Source organism: Myxocyprinus asiaticus, chromosome 27 (genome assembly GCF_019703515.2).
Source record: "Myxocyprinus asiaticus isolate MX2 ecotype Aquarium Trade chromosome 27, UBuf_Myxa_2, whole genome shotgun sequence".
In the NCBI taxonomy this organism is placed as follows: Eukaryota; Metazoa; Chordata; class Actinopteri; order Cypriniformes; family Catostomidae; genus Myxocyprinus; species Myxocyprinus asiaticus.
In genome coordinates, this window is record NC_059370.1 from 33,864,840 (window position 1) to 33,883,495 (window position 18,656).

At 35.7% G+C, this 18,656-nt stretch overlaps 1 protein-coding gene across 2 annotated transcripts in view; it reads left to right on the top strand.

Moving 5' to 3' along the window:
* The first annotated feature begins 596 nt into the window (after nucleotides 1-596).
* cplx2b (complexin 2b) overlaps nucleotides 597-18,656 on the top strand; it is a 33,208-nt gene continuing 15,148 nt past the window's right edge. The window contains exon 1 of one of the 2 annotated variants that reach the window (XM_051658323.1): nucleotides 597-714. The gene's annotated coding sequence lies outside the window, so the exon portion shown is untranslated. Of the gene's footprint in view, nucleotides 715-13,919; nucleotides 14,054-18,656 lie in introns of those variants that run through there. The other variant, XM_051658324.1, reaches the window with a different exon arrangement.

Here is an 18,656-nt window from a genome sequence, read left to right on the forward strand (position 1 = left end):
CTTGGATACAGCACTCTGTGAACAGCCAGCTTCTTTGGCAATGAATGTTTGTGGCTTACCCTCCTCGTGAAGGGTGTCAATGATTGTCTTCTGGACAACTGTCAGATCAGCAGACTTCCCCAAGATTGTGTAGCCTAGTGAACCAAACTGAGAGACCATTTTGAAGGCTCAAGAAACCTTTGCAGGTGTTTTGAGCTGATTAGCTGATTGGCATGTCACCATATTCTAATTTGTTGAGATAGTGAATTGGTGGGTTTTTGTTAAATGTGAGCCAAAATCATCACAATTAAAAGAACCAAAGACTTAAACTACTTCAGTCTGTGTGCATTGAATTTATTTAATACACGAGTTTCACAATTTGAGTTGAATTACTGAAATAAATGAACTTTTCCACGACATTCTAATTTATTGAGATGCACCTGTATATGCATTATATCGGGCACAACAGAAAACCCTGCATTTAATAAACTCACTGAGTCTGAAGAAGTGCGTTTGATTGGGAAAAATAATCTTGTTTGTAGAAACAATTCTTCTTGACAGCTTTCCAAAGCAGTAAGTGGTAGACTGTGATCGGGGGAGGGTGGCTGTAGAGCGACAATTTGAGAAGAGAGGGAGGAGGCGATTCGATACGGAGCACAACACACACCAGACGCTGAATTCAAAGCAGCCCGGACCACAGAGTCGCCACCTCGCTCTCACACTCATATCGTAGAGGTTTGTAAACGTTCACTCCTCGCATGCTCTCTTTTCACCATTCACCATAGCCATTGAATGCTGCATGTTGCTGATGATGAACGATGTCATGGTGCAAACTCGGCGATAGAGTGAGTTGGACACGCAGGGTAAGGCGTGATCTGCCAGTTTCAGCTCCATGGTGTAAGAAAACGGCAAGTGAAATGTTAGTCGCCAGGTGGTTTCAGATGCGCTGTGTGTTTTCAGGTAAAAGGGGTAGAGGCAGAAGTGCGCGCGACGTTCACATTTAATGAAAGACACACACAGAGAGAGAGAGAGTGAGAGAGAGAGGACAGTATGCGCAGGTCCATCATCAAAGGCAATTGGTGGATCTGTCAGCTGATAGACTGCATGATTTCATTGTATACTGGTGGAGGGAAAGGCCGAAAAGCAATTGAATGGGATGCATTATCCTGCTGTTGATCTTTTCTCATAATGAGCTTGGAGCTCTAGAGATCTTCACTGATGCTCAGTGTTTCAATGAGTGGGTGTATGAGAAGCCAGTATCTGATACTAGAATTGCCTTGAGTTTCAGGATGTAGCATTGCATGCATAATACTGTAAAAAGGACAGCTCCATACCTATGTAGGCATTGGCAGCCTTTCTGTACCATTGTATTTGTTCAATATGTAATTCTGCAAATGTGAAAAAACATCTAACTGTGCTGTTCTATTTGATTGAATGTGTTTGGGCTAAAGGTTTAGGTGTGCCATGAGATGTTCATAGCTGGAAGTCAATGAAAGCATACTCAGTTTAGTGACCAACACAAAAGTGTTTCATATTTTATTTTATTTTTTATGTGGTGTCGCATGCAATCCATAGTAGTGGAATTTTGCCTATTTTATAAGAGGCAGTAATGCTTGCTTTCAAAGGATTCCCCCTGATTGGACGCAGCGAATGCACATTACTATTCTGTACTTTTGGCCCCAGGCAAGAAAGGGAATTATGCCTAACCCTTGACCATTATTCATGTGCTGTCTCTGAAAGAGAGAGAGACAGGGAAAAAGACATAAAAGAAGTGAAAGAGAGAAGGGATGCATGAAATTAATGTATTGTACTGGATACATTACGCAGAAAAAAATGTGCAGAAACCTGATTTCGGTTGGCTATGTTTGATGTTGACTGCATATTCCAGTCTCCATATGCTTCCTTTTTCTCAAAATGTAATTTTACTTTTTTTTTAATTTCTTTTTTATTTTATTTTTTTATCGCATTTATACATGCAGAGAGACAAAAAAGAAATTTGCTACAGTGAAGAAAATTACAAACGTATTGAGAAAAAAATAACAATAATAATTTTACAAAAGAAAAAGCAGCATTTGCACCATTTATGTATTTGTATTATGTTTTTTTTTTTTTATTTGTTTTTGAGTTTGTAAGTTTTGTTTGTGTAAGTGTGATTATTCAGAACAATTATTCAAATGATTCAGTAGTTTGTATGTTAATGTAATCTTGTGTTAAAGCAGTAAACGTATTTGGCTTGCTGTCCATATACTGGAGGGCTCGGAGCTCGAGACTATTCTGATATATTCAAATATAAAAGTAGTTTGAGGGTGAAGGGAGACCGACTCGTTTGCATCATTCACAGTTCATCAAGGGAGTGGGCGGTTGTTTCAGGGCTTGTTTGGCGGGCTTTCTTGGCCGCAGTTCTCTGATTGGTGAATCATTCCACTATTAAACCAGATTTTTAAACAATGAAGTTAAAATAACATGGACAGATGGCTTCAACAGAATCAAATACCATCCATGAACAACCTCTGAGCTCACGGTATGTCTGTCTGTAAAAGTTTGTAAGTTATCTGTAAAACTCAATTGGGATGGTATTTTTACTTCCGGAACCCAGCTGTTGCGCTCTATTATCCAGGCAAATAATAAGTACCCCCCAGCGGTGCTGTTTTTGGCTGGTCATGATGCTCAAACAAACAGAGCAATGTTTTGTTAGAACTGCAGTGTTTTGTTTTTTAACCAAAAACAAGTTATGACTCATGACTCATATTGACAAATCTGTCTGTCTATGTGAGTGGATAGAGCATCTCAGTAAGGTGTAGTTCATGACAGGTGTGGAGTGGCAGTTTTGAAGCCTCCACTGTGTGTTTGGTGCTGAGAGTAGTCAGTGGAGGTCTAACTGCAGGGGAGAAATCAAGTGATTAATTATTTGTAGCTGTTTTCTAGCCTCCATCAAATTACTTTGTGAGGTTTTATGATCATATTCCTTTTTGTGGGCTATAGTTCTATTGTCCTTACTGAAATGGCCTAAATTTCTTTGACATGTGATAAAACAGCTGCTGAGCTATAACACCACAAAGCGGCCACTAAGTATGGGGTGATAGGTTCCCGGAAGTCTATTGTGAAAGAAGCTTTTGTCTTTTTTGAATTATTGCCTTTTTTCAATCGACTCATGAGAAACTGTAGATTAGATCAGTGATCTCAACTGGTTTTGACTTCAGGACCCAAATTTTACATTGAATATAAAGTGGTATTCTAAACAGCACCAAAATAGTTTTATCAAAGAGCAAGCAAAAATGTCCTTAAAAATTATTTATTTATTTAAGGCTAATGATTCACTGGACAAAACATGTTGTGGTCTGCAAAAATATATGTATGTCAATGTTAAATGAACCCATATTTAAAATAGTCTTGATAAAATTTTTGTCTACTTAGTTTTTGTCTACTATGTTGGTATAGTTTTGTAACATTGGCATCCACCTAATTTGGCTTGCTTCTACTTAGTAACAGATGAATTTGCTCCAAAATTCATAGAGTTTAGTGGCGGCATGGTCTTTGATGCCAATAACTAAAGAAATGGGAAGCATTTTGTCCTCTCTTTTAAAAGTTGATAAGCTTTTTCATTTTGCTGCCTTAATCATTCACAACTACATGCTTATTTTTTATGTTTTGTTTTTTCCTGTTGTCGGCAATCAGAACAGACCTGCAACCCTTTTTTAGTTGTAATCTACCAATTAAGAGCCACTGGATTAGAACATTCAGTTTGAAAGATTTGTTTTACTCCATTTTTACAAGTCAAATTATTTGTATGTAATAAACACAAACAAATAAAAGTATATTGCCTCAACAAATGCTGGAATAGATTCAGGTCTGATCTTTGTACACTGTAAAAAAAGGATTGTTGAGCAAATGTAAAAAATCAAGGCAACATGACGCTGTATGATTTTTTAGGTTTCTCAACAACTGTCTTAAAAATCTCCACTTTCACTTCCACACTATTCTTAAGTTTTTTTGGTGATTGCATTATTCGTATATATCGTCACCTACTGCTTGGAGCTGGTCAGAGAAACTTAAGAATAAGTGAAAGTGGAGATTTATAGTAAAAATGACTTAAATATTGATCTGTTTCTCACCCACACCTATCATATATCTTCTGAAGACATGGATTACTTTTATGCTGCCTTTGTGCTTTTTGGACCTTAAAAGTTCTGGTCACCATTCGCTTGCATTGTATGGACCTACAGAGCTGAGATATTTTTCTAAAAATCTTAATTTTTGTTCTTCAGAAGAAAGAAAGTCATACACATTTAGGATGACATGAGGGTGAGTAAATGATAAGAGAATTTTCATTTTTTGGTGAACTATCCCTTTAAGTAAAAGACCACACAACAAATACAGCAATTAAAAAGGTAACAAGGTAACACTGAACATGAAATGCTGCACGACGTGACAATAACAGTCAATCAGAAGATATTTGAGACCATTGAGATTTTTTGCAACACCGTAGACCAACTGATCAACAAAATGTCCTGTTGCTTGTTGATTGTCGCGGTCGTAGCTTGGACAAAAACTAAGATTTTGCATGAAAGAGATCGGTTGTCACTTTCTCCCATTGCACCTGCATGGTTAGGACATGATGATGGGCACACAGATGTTGTTGTTTATTATATCTTAAAAGTTCCTATTTGCTGTATAGCCTGCATTTTTGGTTGTATTGTTTACACAGTGAAAGTGGCAAATGTGTTTTAGGATTAAAAAAAAAAAAAAAAAAAAAAAAAAAGCCAACCAGGCATTTTTCATTACACAAGTTCTAGACTCTTTTCACAGGTGGCCCAATATATCACAATATGAATATTAAAATGTATTCTGTCATTTTCATTATGATTGCACATGAAAATATTGTGCAAATTCAGCACAAATGCTAATTTTTCACAGTCAAACCCCTCTGTTTGTAACACGCCCTATTTCAACACAACCAAATGGAAAGTGTGCATGGGGTGTTATGCAGTGCAGTCAGCAACACTGCACTAATGTGTGACATATGAACTTTAATGTGACAGAAGCTAATTGGCCCCCACTGGAGAAGGGGGTTCCCATGACCTCTTGTGTGAGCCCAGCCCAGCACGCAATGATTGGCTTTGACAATTACATGGCAGGAGGTCAGTGCAAATACATTCAGACCCCCTTCCTGAAATCAAGTGTCCTCAACTGCACTCACACAGCATGGGGTGTAAGATTCATATGCTGACTCTTGATATGTTGTCATAACATAACTTTTTCTTGGCTACAATTAAAATAATGTTTGACAATGATGGCTTTTGCCACCTTGTGTGTGGGTCATTGCCATTATGTACCCATCATATATGTCCTAACATATTGGATAAAATATTAAACTCACAGTTTTGTTTTTATGGAATCATATTAGTTTATCTTTTATCACAATTATATTGGAAATAATTACCCCCATGTTAGATAACAAAACATGTTTTTTTTTAGGAATATTGTTTTAATTGGTAGTCAATGTATAGGTTTTTCTTTTGTCCTCAATATCATTTTACATCCTGTCTTTTGTAATATCCCTTTAACTGACAAAAGACTTACTGACATCCTTTAGGAAGTGGCATTATTTTGGTGGTAAAACAACAGCATATACATCAGTAAATCCATTATTAGAAATGTGTTGTACTATTGAGATGTTTTGAGGTATTAGTTGGTTTGTCTCACTCTAAAACATTTCCTCCCACTTGACATAATTGAAATCAGTATAATAATATAAAAATGTCATAATACATATTAACGTCAAGTTGACACTCACTAGCTAACACTCAATTTCTAACTTTAGCTTTTTATTTTCCTGTTCTATGTTACAATGTTTTTTTTACTTTGTCAACAAAATCTAAATGTTCTCTCTTTACACTGTCAAACAAACAAGTGATAGCCAGTGCTGAAGCATTTTACCAATCAGATATTTGCATAATTAAGTCTGATTCAGAGAAATGGCCAGCATCATTCAACCACTGCCAACCATGTTAAAAGGAAATTTAGCATTATAAATTCTGAATCTAGGTACTGATTACCATTGTACCATATCTGCTAACCATGTTAAGTGGTGCAAACATCATCTGCAGCCTGAAACTGAACTTTTGACCGGATGTTAGGAGTGAATGCACTTGGCTGCATAGGAAAGCTATAGGATGCTCCCTTGCTCCCTAATTAGTGAATGACCTACAGTGTGTTTTCTGACTACATTGGTCTCAGAACAGTTTGAAAAGCACATTTTCCATCTTTTGGATGCACCCATTGATTCTCAATGTGATAATGCACAATGAATATAGGATTTCTACGGTAAATTAGTCCTACAGTCCTCGTCAGAGGTCGTGGTGTTTAACAGTGTGGTGTTTCGCAATAAATCGCTGACATTTTTTAAATGGCATATTGGATGAAACTAGAGAAGTTACTCTTTTGAGACAAACGGATTTTAATTTAAAAGGTTGATGAGGTTTCTTACCAGATGTAGTTTTGCTGGCATTTCTCCCAAAGACAAACTCAACTGAGATCGGCTCCATGTTGTTTTGTCACATGACACCATGCGTCAAAATGTACTGCATAACAGGAACGACCCGTGTAGTGCTTTTTACATTTCTTGCTCCAGTCACCTGCAATGTTGCAGACAAATTGCATAGGGACCAACACGCATAACAAGAATAATTTATAAAAGAAAGTATTAATGTGGGCTAAACCTCAGGAGTGCTCTCCAAGAATTCTTAATAGAGAGCCTGACAAAAGTCCTTTCAAATTTCCAATGGCTTCCCCTTCACTTTGCAGCATGCTCTCAAAAGTCAAAGCGAAGCTTTTCGTTTTTTTTTCTTTTTTTTTCTTTTTTTTGTTTTTTGGCCGGGCCGGAAGAGTGAAGCAGTCACGGTAATGAAGTGCTCATCCAATGAATTCCCTGCAGCCAATGCTGTGCTTCACTGCGCATTATTGTGTTCCACTCTTGGTTGACGGTTCACAAAAGAAGCTGTTTCCCTGGTAACAACTCAACACACCTGTTTCTATATTGCCACATTAATTAGTCACAGGCAGTTTATGAGGAACACAGGTAGACTGCGCTCAGGTGCGTCAAGAGCAGAGATTGAAATATGTGTATGATCAGTGCTTATTACTTATGTGTATTAGCCTGGCTTTCTATCTTCACACTGATTAGTCCCTCTTTCTCATGTTTATTAGAAGAAAGACTTCTGTCTTAAAAGCTTCTTCATTCAGCAAATATAAATTCAGTTCTCATCTGAGACCACTATGAATGCTTCTATTTCTTGTCTAATTTAATTTGGTATGCCCCCCCCCCACACACACTCCATCCCCCCATTGTTATTCCAGCATAATTCGAGAACGTTCCAGAGCATCTTGTGTGCTTCAGAGTAAGCAAGGAAATCTGACCTTTTTTCCAAATGAGTGATTATTGGCCTAGACATCTTACTTATTTCTTCGTCATCGTTTTATGTCATACATTTTCTGTTTATTTCCAGCTTTAAATGAAAGAAATCCCACATGGTTTCAAAGTGGCATCAGACTTTCTTTGGACCCTACTGTATATATGCAATAGAAAGGCCCAGTTGAGCCAACAGTGCTACCCACTGAGCCACTGTGCCACATAAGAAACAAACTGATATTCAAAAACATCCAGGGAAGAAATTCTTTTGAAATGCAAATTTAGGATGTCAAACAGTGACTTAAAAATTTAAGTAAAATTAGTTCTGTGACATTGTCTTTTAAGATAAAACTTATGCTAAGTGCTGTTTTCTTTGGCAATAAAAAAATGCATTGCTGTCTTGATCAGGTCAGATGCCTTTTTATCTGTACCTATGGCGTTGCGTTTATTCCACAGTGTTTTTAGTAATAATATCGCAATACACCTGTAGCATAGAATACCCAGCTGTGTTAATGTAAAACAGTATTCTGTACTAGATCTGTTTTGTTGTGCTAATAAATGTGATTCCCGGCAAGCTGATTCCAGGCATGATGTATTAATAAACATTCTGAGAATGAACAGATTGCTTTCCTGTGTCTGTGTGTAAGGATGGATTTCTATAGTATTCTGGCCAGGCCCCATGCTACATATTTAATCTAATCATCAATGGGGCTTTGTTGTCAGAATCACTTTGTAAACTAGGCAGAGCTGCTCCAAGTTTAACCTAATTAACCTTCATACACTGCCTTCTTGTATCCTTCCCACAACCTCCAACTTCTTCCCTTGTGCTGACAGCAAATCAGTTCCTTATTTATGGTCCAGCTGGATTTACAGAGTGTGTAACAATTGTTACAATTTTATAATCAGGTGTGATTTTCAGTTTTATTTTATGAGAATTATGATGTTTGACTGATGTCTTAAAGATTCTGTGCTGGCAGACTTCTAATGCCAGAGTATGTGTAAATGTTCGTAGTTTTGCATGAGAATCAGCTCTCTAAAATTTTTAATTCTAAATAAGTTTTGTGTATAATGACTACTAAACTGAATATTTGACAGTTTAGTATACAGTATATCTGCAACTCTGCTAGTTCCATGTGTCTCACAGTACTCAGTATTCTCTTCTTGAGCAGTAAAATAATCACAACTTTAAATTGCAATTGCTATGTAAAAAGTGCGATATATTTAATTTGTTGCAAATGTATGTAGCTAATGAATATCCTGGAAATCATCACATTTATTTTGAGACAAAATACTTATTTTTTCATTTTCAATTTAGTTCAAGGTGATTAAAAAAATCCCCTTGACCCCCCCCCCCTTTCTGAAGTATATTTATTTTTTAATAAGCATCTTAATTTGTTACTCAAAAATCATCCTGCTATCTCAAAAGTATTTGCATAAGTTGACAAATTGTGCCCAATAACTATTGCTCTGGTATCTATGCTATATCAATATAACACCCCTGGGGACCTTTTACCCCAAGTGAGGAAGTATTTTTACCCCACACCCCCTCAAAACCTTTTTTTATTTCTTTTATTTTTTTAAGAATTTGATTCAAAACAACCTTCTGGTGTTATTTCTTTTCATACAAATTATGTTGTTCCACCAATAGTCAATAAAAATGAATGTATTTATTGAACCTTGATACACTTTGAGACCAGAAAAAAGCTAATTTTCCTTAAGGTGTGCCTTTAGCAACATTGTACCCTACATTATAACTTACATATACACTACTTATTTTTTTATTTATTTTTTTTTTTTTATTAAGTAATAATTGAAGCACAAAATGGCTTGGCAAACTCTACAAAAATGCCACAGAATAAATGTAAATAGTCTTAAGTTTACGACTTGCCATAGGCAAGCCATAAACAAAGCCATAAATATTGCTAAAATGATAAATGCTAATAAATTCATTCTTTATAAACAGTCATAGACTTTACAGTTACTGACATTTGCAACCTGAAACTGAGATGAACAATATTTTTCAGTTGAACGGACACATTTCGTTTATCCGCATCTTGAAATGCATTTTACAATTTGAAACCTTAGTTATTTGTAAGGGTGTAAGCCTAAAAACCTCCATTTGTAAATGTCAGGCACTTTGTGTATTACCCTCAGGTAAATGTTGGTCTAGCAGCTTTGGTTTTTGTTTAATTAATTAAACAATCTAACCTAGAAAAGAAGAAAAAAAAGAAGAGACATTGTTTGTGTTGTGAAAACATTATGAAAACATCCTCGGTAGGAAATAAATGGGAATAAAATCTACAAACTCCTCACCAATTATTCTCTTGGTTATGGTCTAGTAGAATTGAGTCCTCTCCTAAACAAGATAGATAAGATTTTTTTGCTCCATCTCAGTAATTTGTTACTTCATGAGGAACCATAGAGAGTCGCCTCCAGCGAGCCTGCTAATTTTCCGCCTTCATTTCACTATATGCATAAATAATACCGGTCTATAAAATGGCTCGCTAAGGGTTAGAGCCTGAAAGCACTCAACAATAGCTGAAATATTTTATCGATTTTCACCAGTTTTTCTTATTTTTTGTTAATCCTGCCAGTGCAGTTCTGTGTGATGCAAACATTTAAGATAGTCCATCAAGGAAAAAGAAAAATCTGATATTTCCTCAAAGTTTTGCTGCTATTTTATCTCTCCCTTTTTCTTTCAAAGCATCTTTGTTGATAAGAAGCTGCCTGGCAGAAAGGTTTTAGAGTTTTGATGTGTTTTAGAGTTGCATTATAGTCACTCTCAGTCCTGCCTTAAAGCTTTAAGCTCCAGGGTTGTTGGGAAAGTCAGGAATCCTTCCTTGTCCATACCTATTGATTTGAACTGCCTCCAGGCCTCTTTTACCTGAGTCATTACAATGTGGCTGAAGGTAGCTTGCAATTGGCTTAATGGATGCAGTCAGGGACCATGTGTGTATCACCCCTAAATGGCTGTCTTTGAAAGGATCTGCAAGAAGATAAGAGAGGATGCGGACTGAATCAAGGACAACTAATCTTTACAGGAGTCATTATTCCACTGCCTTAGAGAAACATGCTTTAAGTGACTTGTGGGCATTGTACCACACACATTTGCTATTTAGGCCTACTTTATGTAACAGCAAGTCACTGAAATTCACGTGTTCATGTGCAGATCAATTTGTGAAAGTAAGCATATAGGAAAATAGATACGCTGTGGTCAAACTGTAGTTTTTTTTCTCACAAGGCATGTGAGACTTATCAATGACCTTATAATTATTATAATATTTTGAGTTTTTAGCTGTATTATTGCTGTTTAAAATTACAGTCACTTGTCATTTGTACCACACAGTGGCTTTATAAACTTACTAAAATATGTTTTAATGAAAATGTAAAAATCCTAAAAGGTTTCTGTGAGTGTTAGGTTTAGGGTTAGAGGATAGAAAATATCAGTAGCTCAGTATAAAAACAATTAAGCCAATGGAAAGCCCTTGTAATGATAAGAGTAGCAGCATTATAAAACTATTTTATTTATACGATTCAATAACAGTGTATGTTAGCAGACAAAATACAAATAGTATATGATGTTTTTTACACTGGGATGCAAATAATATTTGCCACAATAGTGTAAAAATAGCCTCTGTCTTACATTTATGCTATTTCCATTGGGGAAATGGACAATATAAATGGACAGCAAAACCCTAAAGAATGCGTCTATTCTTCTTATCAAAGTTAAAGTAAAAACTCCTTCCGAGAAGATCCCTGTACATGTGCAAAACCCACGTTTCTATTCATTCATTATGTGTAATTGTGTAAATGGTAAAGTCTTTAATAGGAAGAGTAATAATTTCATGCCCGATTGAGCAAAGACACTGCCAGCTCCTTCCATGCTTTAAGTAGTTATGTTGTTTCCCTGAGACACTGATTAAAAAAAAAAAATAATCCATCACAATATTTAGTGCAGTTATCATCTAAAATTAATTGTCACATCAATAACTTCATTACTTTGTGTATTCATCAGTGATTTTCTATTTTGTAAATAAAATGCACTACAGTGATTGCATAGTTTGCCACTGAAGTATAGGTTATGTAAGGATCCACTTGGAGAATCCACTAATAGCTACTGAAAGTATATGGTCCCATTTTCTTCCTCTTTATCTATATGACATACAACTGTACTATTATTCTGTTCAGTCATGCTTTGTTCACATTAGAGGTCAGCGTGCTGCAGGGTTTCATTTTCTTTCCGTTGGCTTGAGCACAATGTTTACTACTGTAACCTTGCTTTTATTCGAATCCCATTATTTCTTTTTGTGTTTGGAATGCTCTTCCATTCTAGAATCTCAAAGATGGATTAGATGCACCACTCAATCAGAATGTTGCTTCTCCTTGACATCTTCCTACCATTTATAGTACATTGTGAGCTCTTAGAACACACACATCCATTTGCTGTCTTGGTTTTACAAAACCTGCACATTCATATGTCTATATTCTATAGCAATTTGGTGCATTCACAAAGTCATATGCTGAGCTGGATAGAATATGGTTTTATAAGAGATAACGGAAAAGAGGTTACTCATTTGTAATTATATGCAAAGCAGTGCCTGATAATGCCAATGCATTATGACCAATCTGCCTGAATCAAGTTTCATAGAAGCAAAGATGTATACAAAATACTGGTGATACTCTGGTTTGTTGCATCATTGGTATACTATCCTAAAGTTCACTGTTGTGTTGGCTTGGTAGCAGTCGTTATAACGGAGCAAGGTTGAACAGAACAAGAATATGGCACACAAAACCCACCTCAAGGTCACAGAAAGGTGTTTTGTGTTATGCTAATCAGACATGGTGGGTGTTATCAAACTGGAACCCCCCTTTGTAACTCTAGAAAGAAGATCAATAGTATCATGTAGTTAAGTGGTTCTCAGTTGGCTTTGCTTAAGGATCAAGATTTTATGACAGAGTGGTGACCCAAAATTGTTTATTATAAAAAGGTAAGCAAAAAAAACAAAGCAAAAAGGTCCTTAAAATGAAACATTGAAATGTTGTAATAAGTAAAGCATAAATTATTAACATGGCACAGGCTGAATAGAAAATGGATAATTTTATAAAAACAACAGCAGTTCAGTCATGACAACTCTCGAAAAGATTTAGCATGTTAATTTGGGTATGACATATCGATATGATCTGCAGAGCAAGTCGAAGACTTGCTTTTGCTAGAACAAATGCAAACATGCTGCTGCACAACTAGACTTTACATACAATCCCCATGTAGCAGCTCTAGACAAGTGCTGCTGGGGTGGAGGTGGGTTTCAGAGAAAAACAGTTGTAGCGTGCTGCAGTGAAACGTGCTTATCTGCAAAACTGAGCAATTTAAATGTAATACAAAGAGACTGTACACAAGTTGATTGGCTGCATGATTACATGTCGAAGGACCTATCAGCTTACACCATGTGAGCAAATTGGATTAACGTATCACATGTGAGTGGCCCGAGTGGCTAGATAACAAGTTCAAAGAACCTATGAGCTTGCACTATGTAGAGTTTTAAGCATGAACTGGAGTGAAAGTTGTAATGAAAGTTACAAAATACATCATAAATGTGATAAATTGCAATTGTTACCTTAAAGAGCTACCTGATTTATCTCATAAAATTAGTTTTTTTAGTGTAATCTAATGTATTGAGGTTGATTCAGTGATGTTAAGTAATACTTTTGACTTGAATTAATATAGTTGAATCACTTTTGTTGTATGAATCGCTTTTGTTGTATCCTTCCTCATTTTGTAAATTGCTTTGGATAAAAGCTTCTGCTAAATGATTAAATGATAATGTAAAAAAAAAAGGTCCTTAAAATGAAACATTGAAATTTTGTAATAAGTAAAGCAAAAATTATTAACATAGCACAGGCTGAATAGAATTTCTTTTAATAAAAAAATATGGTAAGATGTTACCACACGAAGCACATGTTTAGGGTATTTTGTGTATGTGTAGCTTGTGTAGCTTATTTTTATTAGATTTTTTATATTCTTTTTTTTTTTGGGGGGGGGGGGGGGGTGGATTTATTATTTGCTGTCTGTGGCCCTATCAGAACAGGCCTGCAACCAATTTTTGGGCCACGACCTACCAGTTGATGACCACTGTTATAGAGTATTGTTTGTTTAAACAGTAATGGATGTACTGTATATAGATTCCCTCTCAGAACACTTGGAAATTAGCATGATTGGTGGTTAGCATCATTAGGTGGTTGTTCTTCCTCTTACAAAACCTATTCAAATGTTTTAGTGATTTCCAGACATACTGCATACAATACAATTTTATAGAAATGAAAAGATGACATGGAAAGTAAATATTTTTTGAAAGGTTATTAAATTCTGAAAATAATACAAACAGTTACTGCACATAGTAATTAGGGTAAATGTCACACAATATATTTTTTCTTTCAGAATTACTTTTGTAAGGAAAAAAGAAGAATGAGGGGGCGGAGTGTGGGGGAGTATGTTTCCGACAATTGAAGAGAAAAAGAGCGAGAGACAGAAAGTGAGCGAGAGATAAGGATGATTTATCAGGAGGCAATGAATGCTTTGCTATGTTCCAGCTATCCAAGCATGTTGTTTTCTTTATCGTTCTGTTAGGAATTCTTCAAGAAGAACAAATTGCAAAATTCAATAAACTGGTAAGTGGAAAGCAACTTTGTGTAGACAAATACAATAGGTATTAATTTTGTAATAATTGCAAAATCTTTCCAGTTTAAATAATGGTTATTTTTTTTAATCTAATGTCTATTCTTGCAATGCCATTCAGGGGTGGATCTGCCGGGGTGGCATGGGGTGGCAAATGCTCTTAATCGCTCTCAGGTGTGTGTGTGTGTGGTAACCAGGTGCTGAATGTTGATGGGGCGCACCGGTGCGCAGTAGGGATGCACCGATCCGATACCTGGATCGTATCGGCTCTGATACTGAAGCTTTTAGATGGATTGGGTATCGGTCCAACGAGCCCGATCCAAATCCAATACTGTGTGTTACTCATGTTCGTTACCGTCAAGCTCCAAAAATGACATAAAAGAACCATAAAAACACCATTAAAGCAGTTTATATGACTCCTGCATTTTATTCAAAGCCATTTGAAGAGGTGCGATAGCTCTGTGAATCACAAAAGGCTGTCTTTAATAAGTAAATATATAGTATGCGAAGCGCCAACACATTAGTGAATGGTGCTGCTCTGTTGACACAAACTCACGCGCAGGCAGGTGATGCACTCGCGGCTATTTTTAGCCTTCACAGCTGTGCGCAATATTTGAGCGTTACTCAAGAACAGCATCTCAGATGTAGATGCTCAATAGTTCGGTTCACTTATAATATGCATTTAGAAAGGCACCGGAGGTGCATTTTACCAGTATTTGAATAAGAAGCGAATTAAACTACTGTGAACTTGCCTGGGGTGGCAAAATAAAAGCGTGAGGGTTTAAAAAGTACACAATTTAAATATATTACTGTTGTATTTAAAATTAAAATTAAAAGTCAATAATAATAATATTAATAACAATGTATTATGATTATTATTATTATTATTGTCATTATTAGTATTTGTTTACAATTTATAACAATATTTAAGTTGAATGGGTTCCAAAAAATAAAGTACAAATAAGTCCAGATGCAAGTTAAACATTTTAAAAAAAAGGCAAAAATAAAACACTGGTTTCTTTTCTACTGAAGACTTGAAGAATGGAATTACTGTAAATTTTGCTGCTACATTATCTAGTATACTAGTTAATAATAAACTGTTTCTTAATAAGCTATACATTTATATTGAAATAATGTGTAGTTAGAGGTTTGTGTTTCTTTACATATTAAAGAGTACTCCCAATTAGTTCCACACAATAATATATAGATATTCTAAACTGATTATTCAAAAAAACAACACTGGTATCGGCTTGGGATCGGTATCGGCCGATACTGAGATTTCTGATATCGGATCGGAAGAGAAAAAGTGATATCGGTGCATCCCTAGTGCGCAGTGTGTTTCCTCCCTATATAAACTGAGTGTTTCATGGCTGGGTTGTGTGATGGGAGATGGTTGTTCGTGAACTGTGTCATCTCGTTCACGGGCGCTCATGCACATTCTGGGTTCCTGCTGCTGGAGTGGAGAGTTTGTGGTTGTCGCTGTCTGAATTTCGGCGTTTGCTGTTCTTTCATATAAAGAACTGTCAATAAATGTGTCTGTGTTTCCGCTACTCTCGTCTCCCCGCATCTTTTATTGCATTTTATTTTTTAAAGTGTAACACCCATCCACTGATGTACAGATGCAATCTTGTTTTATTCAAATAAAAAGTTCTGTTTGGGCGAATTAGAATCCAAAACCTCTAAAAACTAAAGGCAGAAAGTTACCACTAGATCCAACAGACATGTTCTTAATCATATTGCTGATCTATGTAGTCATCTACTGATTAACAAAATCCCAAGACTGATAGTTGCAGATGTAGAAATGAAATTACCATATTATGTGAAATATTTATTTGGGTGCTTGAATCAATCATTAAGTATGACTGTTGATCAAAACAAGTAATTTAAAAGAATCTTTTACTGTGCATAACATAATTGATATTATGAGTCTTGCAGTACTGCCCCCACAGTTCAATTTTCTATACAGTTTATTTTTATTTAGACCTAACTTTGTGTTAATCTTCGCTTTCAGATTGATTATTCCAGCTGTTATAAAGGTGATAGGCCTACAGGACTTTATTAGTAGAATACCATGGGATATGCATGCATATTCCATCCATGGGTACACTTAACAAAGGTGGTGAAGTTTAGTCCAGATTGCTGGTTCTATGAATCATAGGAACATTTAGAATTTGTTGATGTGTTTAATAGACAATGTCTTGGTGTTCTGGAGATGGACATTTTGTTACTTATTTTTTATTTTGCAAATATATATTATATAAAAATGTAAAAAAAAATTATGTTGGCAAATCAGTATCAAAATGGTTACTATGTGGTTACTGTGGAAATGCAGTTGTATCACAAATTCATGGACATTTATAATCTGATAGTGACTCCAATTAATGAACTAGTACTTGTTGCAATGGAGCTTGGTACCTTAATCCATAAGAACTATGCATGGACGCTTGCTTTAGTGTTGCCACCCCTCATAGTCTGCATGCCACTCCCTTTCCACCCCATAAAAAAATTTCTAGATCCACCCCTGATTCCATTACATAATAAGTACAGTATCATTATCTCTGGGGTTTAGTATCTATAGACAGGGCTATAGATATGGTCTTCCTATTGGGATGTGTAACCATGATTGGCTTCTCTGGTGTACCATGTAGGGTTCTGGTTTGTTTTTATTTAACATCTGCATCTACAGAGTGAATGGTGTTTTGCATCCTGAATGTAGTTTATAGATGCATTGAAAAGCTGAAATGAGTGATATGGTGATGTAGTGATGATGTCTTTTGCATGTTACGACCAAACTGTTCTCATATCTGCCTGAGAAATGTGTTTTAAATGAAAGCAAGTCTTGCACAGAGACCCAGACAGCTCTTATGCTCTGCAGGGTTTTTGGGCTGCTGCCTGAAAATTTCCACACTCCTGTTCACACATACAGTGGGATAATTTCATAAAAATGGTCTCATTTTACAGATACCCCCCTAAATTGTAAGAAATTATTGAAATAATTAATAAATAACATTGTATAGGTTTACAATTTTATGATAGACTAAAATACATCTTTTTTAATGTCTAAAATATAAAAGCATACCATTTCAGTTCTATGTCCTCAATTTTCAAGCAAAAAGTATTTTATTCCACTGGATGGCCTGGAATAAAATATTTTTCCTCTATCACCTTCCATCACATTATACTGATCTGAAATGTAGGTGGTGCTAATTAATTTTAGAACTCACCCATAGACAAGTCATTTTTTGAAGAGCTGAGAATTCCACACTGTTTTGTTGAATATCTTGGCTTCTCAGTTGTCACAGGAAAGCACAGAATCCCAGCTTTACAATGATGTGTAACATTTCATCTTCTATAGATGAGAACCTATTTTGCTGATGATTTGTTTCTCATACGTCTACCAGACTTCATATTTTGTTGCAATTTTTTTTACACAACATTGGATTATTCACCCAAGCAAGCTAACAAACAAGTAAACAAGTTATTTCTTTAATTCATTTTAAAGAAAGAAGTTTGTGGCTATTTGGGGCTTACAGATCAGTGAACGTTTGCATTTTATGCCTTACCGAAATACAATTTCACTTTGTGATATTTTTTTAAATAATTCAAACTGTGGTATTATGGTAAAAAAAAAAAAAAAAAAAAAAAACTGTACAGTCACCTTCTTCCTGAGAATGAGAGCTTTCATTTGAAATATGACTTGTCTATTTAAGTGCTATGTGAAGGACTTTTATATTCATTTTTTTTTATTTCTACAACGTAGCCTCAAGTTGGGGCCAATTTGCAACAGAAATTTTTTCATGCCTTATTTTGTGACTTTTCTCTGAAAAGTACAGATTCTAAGCTTTCAAATGATACCACATATGCCTAACCTATGCATACAGGGACTTCAGTGTGTTAAGTGTTAAAACGGCTTGCCATATTGCGTCTCCTCAGAGTTTAAAAGGTTAAGATGTTACAAATAGCCAGAAATCTTCAATAAAGATTTGATAGCTCTTCATGTAATGATAAAACTGTAGATGTTCATTGTGTACCTGTAAACAATATTTAGTTAGACTTTTCTGAGTCTTCAGAATTAACTGTGAACTAATTTTGAGTGCCTGCTGTGGGATTTGTCTAGAAGCTCTCTACCAGAATAATGTAAATGTGCAGAATTTGTTTGTAGATTGGGGAGACTGGGGAAAGTTGTCACAGACAATATAGTGTGACAGCTTGCCCTACAGATATTTTTCCTGGGCAATAAAATGTTCAATAGCTAACACTTTAAGGTATGTGCCGATATTGAAATTGATTTTCCAAAACGAACCCAAAGTACTATTACATGCAGGCACGTGCACACATAGACATCAAAGGGGGCTTGAGCACCTGCCCTTTTTCTTCTTCAAGAGAAAGTGCCCTTTTTTCTGGGGTGTTTTTATTTTTATTTTTTATGAATGAATATATATATATATATATATTCCTGTTTGCGCACAGCTTCCCTGTCTAACAAATATATTTATTGAATAAAAAATCAAAATATCAGGTCAGGAGATGAGACTTTGTCGAGTTCCGATGCCCTCTGATATATGGATATCTTCTAACGGAGAGAGAGGTCTTGTG